Source organism: Apium graveolens, chromosome 1, assembly GCF_009905375.1.
Source record: "Apium graveolens cultivar Ventura chromosome 1, ASM990537v1, whole genome shotgun sequence".
In the NCBI taxonomy this organism is placed as follows: Eukaryota; Viridiplantae; Streptophyta; class Magnoliopsida; order Apiales; family Apiaceae; genus Apium; species Apium graveolens.
The window spans coordinates 41,605,631-41,622,438 of NC_133647.1; the positions used below are offsets into that span (position 1 = coordinate 41,605,631).

General features: G+C 39.9%; 1 non-coding gene across 1 annotated transcript; it reads left to right on the forward strand.

Moving 5' to 3' along the window:
• The first annotated feature begins 9,355 nt into the window (after window positions 1-9,355).
• On the forward strand, window positions 9,356-9,462 carry LOC141679502 (small nucleolar RNA R71). Its single transcript, XR_012558120.1, has one exon. It is a non-coding gene; the product is annotated as a small nucleolar RNA R71 (small nucleolar RNA).
• The last annotated feature ends 7,346 nt before the right edge of the window (window positions 9,463-16,808 follow it).

Below are 16,808 nucleotides of genomic sequence, written 5' to 3' on the forward strand. Positions count from 1 at the left end.
TGTTGGGATGTCTTTCATACCTGGTGTCTCCCTTTCTGGGTATCATGCCACCGGTCTTACACTTCACATTCTTGAAGGTCACTTCCTTCATCCAATTTTCCTAATTTCCTACTTTCTTGTCTCCTCAGTCTATCCGCGTCTCATTATTTATCCTTCGAACTATCTCAAGGTTTCCTCGAATTCTCCCAACTTAAAGGGGGTACAATATGTACATCTCTTATGCCTTCAACCATCAACTTTTAACTCATAGTGAATCATCCTCATCCTGACGATCACATACTTTTCTATTTCTATTACTATGATTCTTTAGGGTTTCTGTTAGGGCGAAATCACGTACTAATATTCACGCAAGTATACGCGTTCGCAAGTAATATAGAATACTTTCTAGTTCGTTCCCTCAGAGACTCAGACTAAGTTATTGTCTAATTAAACTCACTCACCAATGTATGATTACTTCTTAATGTTAAGATAACACTTAAAATTGTTGATTAAATATTAACTATAATTAACTACTTAATTAACCACTTAACTAACACTTCAATTTATCAATAATAAAACACTCATGAGATCACAACTTCATTATTACTTCCTTCTATAGCCATTGTTATTACCTTTAGCATGTGATAGTGATGATATTAATCGAATAACACGAAACTGATAAAAGCCAACTTTCATTGTACTAATACCATTCTACCAAGCATCCACAATTAAGATAGAAGTTGAATAGTCATCAATTATGTTGAGTTCCTATATGTCTACAGAAATTGACAACACAACGATTTAAGCACAAGTTATTCCTTTTGATTACATAAGGCAAATAAAACTGTTAGAGTTACCCACTAATCATGCACAACGTACATGAACCTATGCTAGCATGGCAAGTTCTAAATCTCAAGATCCACCGTCGCTTCACAAGAGATTAACACCCTATCTTATATGTTCGCGACGCACATAAGACGAATACGCACAACCAATACTACATATCATGCAATCATCACACACTAAAGTATTAAAAAATTAACTAAAGAATTTCATAATAAATCCGTTGCAACCCCATGATCACGATTAGCCCATAATAGAACTTATCGCCATCATGGGTTCATATGAAATCATGATAAACGACACAAGAAAATAATAACTAAACTAATTATATTAAAACAAAGTACGTCACAAGAGTAAATAAGTCAAAGCAAGAAAACTAGCATCCAACGTTACAACAAAACAAGAATCACAAGAATATATGCTTCCTCTTCGTTGCGGTGTGCTAAATCGGTCTTCTTCCTTATCTCCTTAACTTCTTGCGCAAAACACAATCTAAAACATAATCTCTTTCATATTCTCTATGAAAACGTCTCAAATCTACTTATATAATAGTCCCATAAAACTCAGATTACATAGAAGTTGGAAGCCAAACAGAAGTAGAAGTCTAAAATAATTCAGCTTTTTCCCCAACCCTGCGCGGCCGCTCAGCATTTCTGCGCGGGCGCGCAAGGCTGCTGCGCGGCCGCTTTTCCCCGACCCTGCGCGGCCGCTCAGCATTTCTGCGCGGGCGCGCAAGGCTGCTGCGCGGCCGCTCAGCATTGCTGCGCGGGCGCGCAGGACCCTACTGGAAAAATTCCAGGTTTGCTCCGTTTCTTCGCCGTAATCTGCCCGTTCTTTTCCTCTCGCAATGGTGAACACATGCCAAGGCTTATTCTTGATGATTCCTCCTCCGAAATGCAACTAATACCCTGAAATGCATAAACACTAGAAAAACGCATCAAATACACAAAATACTTGATTTCAAGACACCAATTTAAGCCATTTTAAGACGTTCTAAGTGGTATAAAATGCCACTTATCACACCCCCAAACTTAAATCGATGCTTGTCCTCAAGCGTCACAGACTCAAAACAACTAAAAATATGCATGAATGCAATCTATATGAAAATGCAACGATCCCCCTTACTACAATTAACCAACCAAATTGTCACGTCTCAACGAATGCAGTTAGACACTAAAGATCAATAAACTCATGCAAACGGACATACAGCCAGAAATGTGGTGTGTGCAAATGCTTAACAGATATGCTTCGGAACTAGACCAATTACTATGACTAGACTATCCTCAAGGCAATCCTACGATTATACAAAGAATAAAAATTCTAGGCACAAAGTGATATACAACACTACAAGAACTTTGGAGCTTACTACGGAATTGTGCTTTTTATTTACAACTCAAATGCTTATTTGACCGTGCAATGAGTGAGGTCCACAAAAGACTTATACAATGGTATCCATGTAACGAGCGTTAGGTTAGCGGATCCCAGACTCTAAAAGCCTTAGGTCACTAGGCACAAAGTCCCCTAAGAACTTAATAACTCGAATACCAAAGAACCCACTCTTGATCAATTATGCAAAAAAAAATTTTTTTTTTTTTCTCTGAGCAAGTGCGTTTCGCTCCATCTTGCTCAACCCTAGACTACTCGCATAACATGCGAGCCGGCTACTAGCCATTTGACGCCTAGCCACAACTAGCAACAAATTCCATTTTTACTCCATTTTTTTTTTCTTTTTCATGCCTTTACCACTAAGAACCTATTATCAAATTCTAAGCATAATAAATAGATTATCCTCGAAAATAATCAGATCATAACAACAATCTAGCCCTTAAGCATTCTCTAAGACTTAGTGAAAATACAAGTGCTTCTAGCATGCATATCAACCTACACAACTTAATAACACTTTAATGCTATCACTACACTCGCATCAATATCACAATTCAGTCGATAAATCATTGCAAAAGGGATCATGGTATATGCATGAGCTATATGATATGACAAACAAATAAAGCTATATAAAAAAAACTATATGGCAAAAATTATGCAACTATATGAACTAACTATCATGAATATGCAGCTATATGACACACACAAAATATTCCTTAACTACCACCCCCAAACTTAAAATTTTCACTGTCCCCAGTGAAGGTAGTAGAAAGGAACACAGGGTATACCTACTCGGAGTCATCATCATCATCACCCTCAGTGGGTGGAGTATCAGGCGGCGGGTATGCAGAGTCCTCACCAAAAACTGGCCACTGGATATCAGCTCTAAGGCCTCGAAAAGCAGTCCCTAACGCAAGGGTGAGCTCCTGAGCAAACCTGCTCTGCGTCTCATACATGGCATCCATCCGCCGTGAAAGCCTCCTATACTAGGCATCACCCATCCCAGCACCCTCCTGAGCTCTCGAAGAACCAGCCTTACCACGCCCTGGCCTAGCCATAGTAGCACCTCGTGCTGGACGCCCTCCTGGAAGACGATAACCCAGCTCATGCTCCTCAGGCTCACCACCGGTCCACTCCTGCATCCCATTCAGAGTGCCAGAATCTATCGGAGCTGCTGGCAACTGCAACTGCTCATGAGCCGGCCAGTTCACTCCTACTGCTCGGCATAGCTTCGTAACCGTGGATGCATAAGGGATGTTCATATGCTTTGCTCCCCTAAAAAACTTCAGAATTCCTTGGTAGATAAACTCACCAAGGTCCAGATAGTATTCCTCATTCAGAATTCCCCACAACAACTGTGCTCTCTCAACTGTGACCTCGTGTGCATGTGAAGAAGGCAAAATATTAGCACATATAAATGCATTCCATGCACGGGCATACCTGTTCATGGCGATCGCCGGAAAGTGACGATACTCATTATTGGCTGGACTGCGGTTCCAAACTGTGCCCGGTCGACAGAGAGTCGCACAAATCAAATCCAAGTCAAAATCCTCAGCAGTCTTTTCATTCCAGTTCTCCTCCTCGGGCTTCCTCTGTCGTTATCCAATCACACGGCGAATCGCCGCAGGATGATAATCAACCGTCAGCCCACGAACTACAGAAAACCCATTCTTTTCAGCCTTCGCATTCGCGTAGAACTCGCGAACAACACTCATTGGTACTGCTTCGGGTGACTCACAAAAAGCTATCCACCCCTTCTCTGCAATCATGGGCAACAACTCACCATCCCTCCCTGATGGTAAAAACCCCCTCTCCTTCAGAATCGGCTTCCCCAACAGCCTAGTGTACTCCTCCTCCGCAGCTCTGTCAGTTAACCGAGGCCTTGCAGCAGTACCCCTTGATGAATCAGCAGTAGGAACTGTGATGCTGCTGTCAATAGTGCGTGCTCTCTTGGGTGCCATTGATTTGTGAATAAAAGTGTGTAAGAACTGATTTTTGATGTTTATGAGAGGGTTTAAGTGTAGGAAGTTTGTGGGAGATATGTAGGATAGGTGTATGTATATATAGTGTGTGGAGTAGGTTAAATTAGATTAGGAGTGGGGTTGAGGGATAAAATCATGGGGTAATGGGAAAAGAATTCGTGGGTTTATGGGCTGTGATGGGTTTTTGTGTTTTTTTTTTTTTTTTTTGAACTGTAAAAAAATTTCTGGAACTCGACCCATGCGCGGCCGCTCAGCATAGCTGCGCGGGCGCGCAGAGGGTCTCTGGAAAAAAAATTTCAGCCCCTTTTTTTCTGATTTTTTTGTGTTTTTGGATAGGTTATTAACTTCTAAGGGATCCTGTAACAACAATTCATGGGTTGCCTCCCACGCAGCGCTTTCTTTTTCGTCATTAGCTTGACGTTTCGTACCTTTCTCAAGTAGTCAACAAAATGGCACTAACCACCTCTCGGTTTGCCATGTCCCCATAGTAGTGCTTCAACCGCTGACCGTTAACCTTGAATGCTTGGTCCGAATCATTCTCAAAAATTTCCACCGCTCCATGTGGAAACACAGTTTTGACAATAAAAGGTCCAGACCACCTTGATTTCAACTTCCCAGGAAAAAGTCGGAGCCGAGAGTTGAATAACAGAACTTGTTGCCCTGGCACAAATAACTTAGGATGTAGCTTCCTATCGTGCCACCTCTTCACCTTTTCCTTATACATTTTGTTATTCTCGTACGCTTGAAGTCGAAATTCATCAAGTTCATTAAGCTGAAGCATTCTTTTCTTACCAGCTGCATCTATATCCAGGTTCAATTTCTTCAATGCCCAGTAGGCCTTATGCTCAAGCTCCGCCGGTAGATGACATCCCATACCGTACACCAACTGAAACGGTGACATCCCAAGTGGAGTTTTGTATGCTGTTCTGTAAGCCCAAACAGCTTCATCGAGCTTTAAAGACCAATCCTTCCTTGACGGACAAACAACCTTCTCTAGAATGCGCTTTATCTCTCTGTTAGACACTTCCGCTTGACCATTTGTTTGCGGATGATAGGCAGTAGCTACTCGATGATTCACATTATAACGCTGCATCATAGAAGTGAACTTACGGTTGCAAAAATGCGATCCTTCATCACTTATGATTACCCGAGGCGTTCCAAACCTTGTGAAAATTTGCTTATGAAGAAAATTTAGTACTACCTTTGCATCATTTGTCGGTAAAGCTTTAACTTCAACCCATTTTGAGACATAATCGACTGCCAGCAAGATGTACTGATTATTGCAAGATGAGATAAAAGGCCCCATGAAATCTATTCCCCATACATCAAAGACCTCGACTTCAAGCATCACATTTAATGGCATCTCATCCTTCCTTGACAAATTTCCCACTCTTTGGCAACGATCACACCTTAAAACAAACTGATGAGCATCCTTGAACAAAGTAGGCCAGAAAAAACCTGCTTGCAGAATACGAGCTGCCGTCTTCTCACCTCCATAGTGTCCACCATAAACCGTGGAATGGCAGTCTCGTAATATCCCCTCCGTCTCACAGAACGGGATACATCTCCTGATGATCTGATCAGCTCCCTGTCTAAACAAATATGGTTCATCCCACATATACCACTTCACCTCATGCAGAAACTTCTTCTTTTGAGCGGATGTCAAATTAAGCGGCATTATATTGCTGATAAGATAGTTTACAATATCTGCAAACCATGGTTCTTCCTCCTGAATTGCAAACAACTGCTCATCCGGAAAAGATTCATTGATTAACGTCCTATCTTGTGAAGTAGAATCGGGATTCTCCAACCTAGAGAGATGGTCAGCTACTTGATTCTCGGTACCTTTTCTATCTTTGATCTCTAACTCAAATTCCTGAAGTAAAAGCACCCAACGAATGAGTCTCGGCTTCGAATCCTTCTTAGAAACCAGATAGCGAATAGCTGCATGATCAGTGAATACTGTTACTTTCATACCAAGCAGATAAGATCGAAATTTCTCAAAGCCAAAGACTATAGCCAAAAGCTCCTTCTCAGTAGTGGTGTAGTTCAATTGGGCCCCATTTAAAGTCTTACTCGCATAGTAGACCACATGGAAGAGATTTTTCTTGCGTTGTCCCAGAACTGCACCTACCGCATAGTCACTCGCATCACACATCATCTCAAACGGTTCTGTCCAATCTGGTGCTGTAATAACTGGTGCCGTGATCAAACTCTCCTTGAGAGTCTCGAATGCTGCCAAACATTCATCATCAAATTTGAAAGGCACATCTTTCTCAAGTAAATTGCACAACGGCTTAGATATCTTTGAAAAGTCCTTGATGAATGGCCGATAAAAACCCGCATGACCGAGAAAACTACGGATTCCTTTCACCAAATTAGGTGGGGGAAGATTTTCAATGACTCCCACCTTGGCCTTGTCCACCTCCAGACCTTTGCTAGAGACCTTATGCCCAAGGATAATGCCTTCACGCACCATAAAATGACATTTCTCCCAATTAAGCACCAAATTAGTTTCCACGCATCTTTTGAGTACGGCACGCAGATTATTCAAACATTCATCATATGAGTGTCTAAAGACGGAGAAGTCATCCATGAACACTTCGACGTTATTTCCAATCATGTCAGAGAATATAGCCATCATACATCTCTGAAAGGTGGCTGGGGCGCCACATAACCCAAACGAAACTCTATGAAAAGCAAATGTGCCAAATGGACAAGTGAAGGTAGTCTTTTCCTGATCCTCTGGTGCAATACAAATCTGATGATACCCGGAATAACCATCCAGAAGACAAAAATACTCATGTCCCGCCAATCTGTCAAGCATTTGATCAATGAATGGGAGAGGGAAGTGATCCTTCCTTGTGGCTTTGTTCAATTTTCTATAATCCATGCATACTCTCCATCCTGTAACTGTTCGAGTAGGGATGAGCTCATTCTTTTCATTTGCGACCACAGTGATACCTCCTTTCTTAGGTACACATTGCACGGGGCTCACCCACGAGCTGTCAGAAATAGGATAAATGATGCCTGCATCTAGCCATATCAGAATTTCTTTCTTCACCACCTCCTTCATGATCGGGTTCAGTCTCCGCTGCTGTTCCACAGTTGGCTTACTACCTTCCTCTAATAGAATTTTATGCATACAATATGAAGGACTTATCCCCTTGATGTCTGCTATGGTCCATCCTATAGCCGATTTGAATTCTCTCAAAATCCTTAAGAGCTTGTCTTCCTCACTACCTGAAAGGTCAGCTGAAATAATAACAGGTAACGTAGATGAATCACCTAAAAAAGTATACCTCGAGTGTTCAGGTAATGGTTTGAGCTCCAAGGTAGGTGCTTCCTCTATTGATGGTTTGAGCTTCCCTTCAGCATTCTTAAGGTCAGAAGTACCAAGAGATTCAAATGATATGTCGAGCTTTCGCTTCCATGGAGAAGCGTTCAGATATTGTAATTGCTCGTTGCTATCTTCATCATCGCTATCAAAATCCCCCACTAAGGCCTTTTCCAATGCATCAGACATTAGCATGTGATCGAGTTCCGAAGTAACTGTGGAATCAATCACATCCACTTTTAAACACTCCTCATCTTCTGTAGGGAATTTCATTGCCTTGAATACGTTGAAGGTCACATCCTGATCTTGGACCCGCATAGTAAGTTCCCCTTTTTGCACATCTATCAAGGTACGGCCAGTAGCCAAGAAAGGCCTCCCCAAGATTATGGGAATCTTCTTATCTTCCTCAAAATCCAGAATAACAAAATCTGCAGGAAAGAAGAGCTTATCCACCTTGACGAGCACATCCTCAACTATGCCCCTTGGGTAAGTAATGGAACGGTCCGCCAATTATAGCGACATGTATGTGGGTTTTGGATCAGGCAGATCCAGCTTTTTAAAGATCGACAAGGGCATCAGATTAATGCTTGCTCCCAAATCACAAAGGCACTTGTCAAAAGTTAGATTGCCAATGGTGCAAGGAATGGTGAAGCTTCCTGGATCTTTCAGTTTTGGTGGTAACTTTTGCTGCAGAACAGCACTGCATTCTTCCGTGAGCGCAACGGTTTCAAGGTCATCCAGTTTCACCTTCCTTGAAAGAATAGTCTTCATAAACTTCGCATAACTAGGCATTTGTTCCAGAGCCTCAGCGAAAGGTATATTGATGTGAAGTTTCTTGAACACCTCCAGAAACTTCCTGAACTGTCTATCCAGCTTTTGTTGCTGCAATCTCTTAGGAAAAGGTGGTGGAGGATAGAGCTGTTTCTCCCCTGTATTAGCCTCAGGCAGAGTGTGTTCAACAGTAGTCTTCCTTGGTTCCGCCACTTTCTCCTTTTGCTTAGATTTTTCATCTCTAACTTCAGCTTCGACTTCTTTTGCCTTTTCAGCATCAGCTACTTTTCCAGACCTTAAGGTAATAGCCTTGACTTGCTCTTTAGCTTCCTTCCTGCCTGGTACTTCCGTGTCACTGGGAAGAGTGCCAGGTTGACGATTGAGCACTGCATTGGCTAATTGACCGATTTGATTTTCCAAGGTCTTGATAGAAATCGCCTGACTCTTGCACAACAGCTTAAGTTCCTCAAAATCAGCACTAGTAGGTGCAGCTGCACTTCCCTGTTGAGGATATGATTGCCTTGTAGCATACTGCTGTGGTTGCTGGAATCCAGGTGGGTTAAACTATTTACTCACTCCTTGCTGATATGGTGGCTGAATAGCATTCTGATTATTCCCCCAGCTGAAATTTGGATAATTTCTGTTGTTAGGATGATAGGTTGCTGGCACAGGCTGCTGTTGTCACTGATAATTATTCACATACTGAATAGATTCGTTGACAAGAGAACACTGATCCGTAGCATGAGAACCTGCACAAAGCTCACAAACCATAGCTATTTGATTAACTCCATATGTAGCCAAAGAATCAACCTTCATTGATAGCGCTTGGAGCTGGGCTGCAATAGCGGTGGCTGCATCAACTTCCAGAATACCTGCTAACTTGCCTGACGTCATCCTCTGAGTTGGGTTTTGATGCTCATTTGCAGCCATCGTCTCGATAAGATTATACGCCTCAGTATAGCTTTTAGCCCATAAGGCGCCTCCAGCTGCTGCATCGAGCATGGGCCGAGATTGGGCCCCCAAACCATTATAAAAACCAGTGATTACCATCCAATCTGGCATTCCATGATGTGGACATTTTCTCAACATTTCCTTGTAGCGTTCCCAAGCCTCGCACATAGATTCTGTAGGTTGCTGCGCAAACTGAGTAAGAGCACTCCTCATAGCAGCAGTCTTTGCCATTGGATAAAACTTCACCAGAAACTTTTGCTCAAGATCTTGCCACGTAGTGATGGACCCAGCTGGTTCAGAATGTAACCAGTCTTTAGCCTTATCCCTCAGTGAGAATGGGAAAAGCCTCAACTTGATAGCCTCATCAGCCACGCCATTATACTTAAAAGTGCTGCAGATCTCGACAAAATTCCTTATGTGCATGTTGGGGTCTTCAGTTGCCGCTCCTCCAAAAGAAACAGAATTATGCACCATCTGAATAGTGCCCGGCTTGATTTCAAAGGTGTTAGCTTGAATAGCCGGATGAAGGATGCTTGACTGAATGTCATCAATTTTAGCCGAGAAAAATCCATAAGAGCTGGATCAGCTTGAACAATACGATCTCCCATGTTTACTGGTTCTTTCTGCTCAGTTCCTGAATCCGAATCCTCAAAATCTAACTTCTCCGGAGTATCAAGAACTTCGTCTTTCTCCTCAGCTGTATCTAAGGTCCTCTTGCGAGCACGAGAACGAGTTTGCATAAACGCTTGCTAAAGTACCTGAAACACAACCGAAAAGAGTAATTAACTACTACGTCCTAATCACTGAGTCCTAATGACCAATGATGGTAAGTACATAAACTAAACAAATACGCCGAGTCCCCGGCAGCGGCGCCAAAAACTTGTTAGGGCGAAATCACGCACTAATATTCACGCAAGTATACGCGTTCGCAAGTAATATAGAATACTTTCTAGTTCGTTCCCTCAGAGACTCAGACTAAGTTATTGTCTAATTAAACTCACTCACCAATGTATGATTACTTCTCAATGTTAAGATAACACTTAAAATTGTTGATTAAATATTAACTATAATTAACTACTTAATTAACCACTTAACTAACACTTCAATTTATCAATAATAAAACACTCATGAGATCACAACTTCATTATTACTTCCTTCTATAGCCATTGTTATTACCTTTAGCATGTGACAGTGATGATATTAATCGAATAACACGAAACTGATAAAAGCCAACTTTCATTGTACAAATACCATTCTACCAAGCATCCACAATTAAGATAGAAGTTGAATAGTCATCAATTATGTTGAGTTCCTATATGTCTACAGAAATTGACAACACAACGATTTAAGCACAAGTTATTCCTTTTGATTACATAAGGCAAATAAAACTGTTAGAGTTACCCACTAATCATGCACAACGTACATGAACCTATGCTAGCATGGCAAGTTCTAAATCTCAAGATCCACCGTCGCTTCACAAGAGATTAACACCCTATCTTAAATGTTCGCGACGCACATAAGACGAATACGCACAACCAATACTAGATATCATGCAATCATCACACACTAAAGTATTAAACAATTAACTAAAGAATTTCATAATAAATCCGTTGCAACCCCATGATCACGATTAGCCCATAATAGAACTTATCGCCATCATGGGTTCATATGAAATCATGATAAACGACACAAGAAAATAATAACTAAACTAATTATATTAAAACAAAGTACGTCACAAGAGTAAATAAGTCAAAGCAAGAAAACTAGCATCCAACGTTACAACAAAACAAGAATCACAAGAATATATGCTTCCTCTTCGTTGCGGTGTGCTAAATCGGTCTTCTTCCTTATCTCCTTCGCTTCTTGCGCAAAACACAATCTAAAACATAATCTCTTTCATATTCTCTATGAAAACGTCTCAAATCTACTTATATAATAGTCCCATAAAACTCCGATTACATAGAAGTTGGAAGCCAAACAGAAGTAGAAGTCTAAAATAATTCAGCTTTTTCCCCGACCCTGCGCGGCCGCTCAGCATTTCTGCGCGGGCGCGCAAGGCTGCTGCGCGGCCGCTCAGCATTGCTGCGCGGGCGCGCAGGACCCTACTGGAAAAATTCCAGGTTTGCTCCGTTTCTTCGCCGTAATCTGCCCGTTCTTTTCCTCTCGCAATGGTGAACACATGCCAAGGCTTATTCTTGATGATTCCTCCTCCGAAATGCAACTAATACCCTGAAATGCATAAACACTAGAAAAACGCATCAAATACACAAAATACTTGATTTCAAGACACCAATTTAAGCCATTTTAAGACGTTCTAAGTGGTATAAAATGCCACTTATCAGTTTCCTCATACCCAACTTCCTTATTATTCCTCAAACTCTATTGCCTTTATATTCCTTTCCACTTCAGTTTCTTTTTATTTTCCTTTCTCTTATCATTATTTCCTGAACTAACACAACATAAGCATTGATTTCAAACATCCCGTCATTCTGGATTCATGTCCTCAGAACGAATCTTGACAACTTTTACAACTTAGATTCATAATTCATCATACTCGTCCGCCTTGTTCTGTCTCTAAAGCTTTTACACTATCTCCATAACCTTGGGAAGTACTTTCCTGAAAATAATTGACTGAACTGTAATCAGTTTATCATAACCTCTTGTTCCATGCCTTTCTTGGCCTTTCACCAGTGGGTGGTCTCTCTCTTAGGAGGGTAAGTGACAAAAACACTCTTTTGTGATTCGTCAATCATTTAGAATCTCAAATGATTCCTGTATTTCCTTTAGACAGGCTCTTGCCTCGGCTGGGTCAGCTAATCCCTTGGAACTCTGAGAGCTTAGCGACTTAAAGGTCCTGAAAGAATTTCCCACCGCATTGCTTCCTCATGGTGGTGGTTAGGGATAAAAGTATAAGTTTTGTTTAGGCAGTTCCATGAATTGCCGTATAAGAGTACCGTCTCGGGTCTCCTTTCCTTACTCGACTTTCTGTTTCCTTATATCTTAATTGTGACCTCCCTGATTATCACATTCAAGGTTTGCCTTAAATCTTATTCCTCGAACTAGGACTTTCATCTAAGATCCCGTCCTTAAGCTCTTGAACGTTTGGAACCAAAATTCTGTAGGAACACCTCATTATTCCATTATCATCTTTCTCGGTATTAATCTCTTCTCTATTTGTTGGCTTCCTTCCTTCATTCATCACTTTTTCTTGGCACAATATGATCTTCTCCAATAATTCGGGCTGTATTGCAATCTCAAACAGCTTTTCGGTACCGGCTCCGGTTACCTTCACTTCTATTTCCATTTTCTCAAAATCTGTTATCAACTCTCCCAAAGACAGTTTCATCTTGAGTCTCTCTTTTATACTAAGGGCATTAGCCACCATTTTGGCTTTCCCTGGATGATAAAGAATCTCATAATCGTTATCCTCGATTAGCTCTGTCCACCTCCTCTGGCGCATGTTGAGCTCTTTCTGCGTAAAAATGCACTAGAGCACTTATGGCTTGTGTAAATCTCGCACTTCTCTCCATACAAGTAGTGCCTCCAATCTTTAGGGCAAAACTATTGCCCCGAGCCCAAGCTCATGGGCGGGGACATCAAATTTTATATTCCCTTAATTGTCTTGACGCGTACGCGATTACCTTGCTGTGTTGTATAAGAAGCACCCTAATTCTTTATGCGAAGCGTCATTACATATCACAAAATCTCCTTTTCCATCCGGCAACGCCAATATAGTAGCCGTCACCAACCTTTGCTTTAGTTCTTAAAAGTTGTTCTCGCATTTCTCTGTCCATTCGAACTTCCGAGTCTTACGAGTAAGCCGTGTTAAAGGGGCTACTATCTTTACAAACTTGAACGAACCTCCGGTAGTGACCAGCCAATCCTACATCTGGTAGTCGCCCTGACCATGGTCATCAATTCATGAGTGGTCCTTTATTCATTCTTGTCAGGATCCTCCACGGAATCCTTCTCAGCAATAATCCCTTCTAGGACAACATCTTTAACCGCTACATCCTCAATATGAACATCATCCGGTCCCGTGTTAGGACGCTCTATTGAATCCACAATCTGATCTCCAATAATTAATAAATCATCATCGCGTTGTTGCTCCTCAACCTCAGGGTTCGGAGTCCCGCTACCATATACGATATTTCTGTAACACCCCCAAATTCGGGTTCGGGGATCCGGGTTGTCACGAGTTCCATTTCCCTTAATAACACCCAATCTTAATAAACAATCAACTACTCTGTACTGTGACCCCACAATAAACACAACACCACAAGTTATAGTCTCAGAGATGAATATCCAAAAATAACACGAGTCATTTTATTCCACAATTATATGCCATTACACCTTAAAAGGATTTCTGAATAAATTTACATTTCTTTGCCATTATTACAATTCATAAAGATACATAAGTTTGGTACATCAAGAGTTGAAAGCCTAGCCTATTGGTAGTTCCTACCTCAGCTACAACGACATCAACGCCTATAGGAAACTGCGGAACGTTTCCTATCCGCTCGCGAATTGGGAGCTTGGTCCTGTTCATCTTGTCTATCTGATGTTGTGTGATGAAAGAAGAAAGCAAGGGTGAGCAACAAGCCCACCAAAATAATATGTATAATAATTAACAATATATGAGCATTCTCATAGTACTCATGAAAGTCTTGGTCAAGAAGAAATGAACCAAGTTTGATATCTTACCGCGACCAAGTCGCAAAATATTCAGTATATATGTACATATATACTTTTCACAATCTTTGAAATCCTCTGACATGTATAATATACTCAGAGTTCCCGTTTATAACTGTATAAAATATCGTTGCAAGGTGATCTCATATATCTAACCTTGTCTCAACGTTTTTCCGAAAATCTTTGACATGCACAAGATAATCATTTACTAGATATAAGTTTAAAAGATGAAGTTACAAAATACTCCAATATACTTATATCCGAATACTACTTGAACTACCACCGTTCAAGTTATAATCAGTTTCAAAAGTTCATCACCCAAATGAGACTAGAAGATAAGACTTGAATAGATTCAATCCTTGAAATATCATTATAAATAATGAAGTTACGAGATACTTCATTAAATCCCGATATATATACACCTATATATATATATACATTTCATACACTCCTTAAAAACCTCTGTTATTAAAATTATAAACAGAGTTGCGATATCCAATGAATTTGGAAAGGAGAAAACCTTGGCATAAACCTGATATCTTGCTGATCAGGCAAAGATACCAATAAGTAACCTTTTCTACTAGTAGATGGACGAATTCCCCACTGGTCATCACCCTGGCCGCAATAGGACCTTATGCTGGACTGCCACTCAGCCACTTACGCATTTGATGGACTCCCACTGAGCCACTTACACTTTCATGGACGCCCACTGAGCCCATGTTGCTTATGCCGACTCAATAGATGGACTTACTTCCCGAACGTTGGGTAAGTAATCAATTCATTTACCAAAGCAGCAACCTCGTTGCGAATATAAAATACACCACAGAGCCGGATCCCTCAGGTTTTGAGCGAATATTTAAATCCCCTTTAAAAGGAAGATCTTAAATATAAAAATGAGTTTTGGGATCCGCTCTAACTTTTAAAAATCATTTTGAAGACTCGAAAACACTTTAGAGAGTGTTTGGAGTAATGCTGATTTAATGAAATAAATCAGTCCCGATATATTAGAAAATATCCGAATATTATTATTTAAATAATATTCCTATAAAGAATAATATTTATAAAAATAATTGAAGTAGAAGTTGTAAAACTTATACTTGAAATGAATATTAAATATCCAAAGATATACTTATACAAAAATAATATCTTTATTTGAATAATCAAAGTGAGTTTGATTATCGACACATTATTCTTTAATAAAATAAAGAATAATAATTAGTAAATAATCGGAGTCATAAGTCCTCGAATGAATATTCAAAATAATATTCATTAATAAAATAAACGGAGTCATAAGCCTTCGAATGAATATTCAAAATAATATTCATTAAATAGAATAAACAGAGTCATAAGTCCTCGAATGAATATTCAAAGTAATATTCATTAAATAAATTAGCGGAGTCATAAGTCCTCGAATGAATATTCAGAATAATATTCATTAAATAAATAAGCGGAGTCATAAGTCCTCGAATGAATATTCAGAATAATATTCATTAAATAAATAAGCGGAGTCATAATTCCTCGAATGAATATTAAGAATAATATTCATTAAATAAATAAAGCTATCGAATAAACCTTATTCGATTAATATATTTGAACTATATCAATATATATATATATATAAATATATATATATAATATACTCGGGAACATCGACTCCCGGTTTTAGAAAATGTTCACCTTTGGGTCCCCTATCCTAAGGGTATACGCAACTACTGCTTATCTCTAGCATAGGTATTATGCAACTTATAAGCATTCAAATCAACAGATAGATAACCAGATTACGAAACAGACATGCATATATATACCATCTCAGCATACTTCAATATATCACAAATTTTGCTAATTAACCAACATGCATCTATCACAAGATCATGCATATACATATATACATCACCTCAACAGTATAACGGGTAGAAAACTTCCCTGAGCGACTGAGGGTTATAAATGGCTTGGGACGAGTCTGGTAACCTATAAACAACATATAAGTTGGAATTAAACCAAGGTCACTTATAAATCTATACTTTAACCAATTTAGACTCTAATGCTCGCTTTGCGCTTAATGATTCTCTTAAGTCGCTCGAGTACCCTCGGCTCCACCATTTTTAATAAATTACCCATTAAGAATTTTAAAGCGATTCTTTCGCGAGTACCTTAACAACTGCCTAATCCACTTAACATAATTACTTCATACCCCAATTAGTCATTTAAAGTCCTTAACCAAGGTTTCAAAGTAAGGCGAGGGGTAATGGTTCGGTCGCGAAACGTTGTTTCTCCTAAACCGTACATCGGATTCAAACGAACCACATATCAAAACGAAGCTCGTAACATGAACTATCTAATCATGGCAATGGTCAAAACCTAACAGTGAGTTCACGGGTCCTAATGTTAAGAACAAAAATAGTCTAGGGTAATCGGACATTACGACGACTATATTTACGCGATTACCAATTCCGTACAACTCCAATTCAATTCACAAACAACCCACAATCATCACCATTCCACCATCATTCAACCACAATACAATATCATTCAACCATAACTCAATATCTCAACTTATTCATCTAAACCAAGTCAAAAATGTGGCCAAGAACTTTAAATCCAACAAGTATCACTCCTAACTCCAAAATCAAAAAAACCACTTACTAAACAAAGCTCTAAACATGATTACACACCCATTACACTAACCCATCATCTAAACATTAGGAAATCCAAACAACAAAACTTAAGACTAAGATCATGAAGAGTTATACCTTCCTTGAAGCTTTTAATCCATGAAAGATCCTTGGAATGCCCATGGAAGCCTTAATCTAACCTCCTACAAGCTTGATCTTTCAAAGAAATCAAGAACACAAAAATTAATTTCAAGAAAG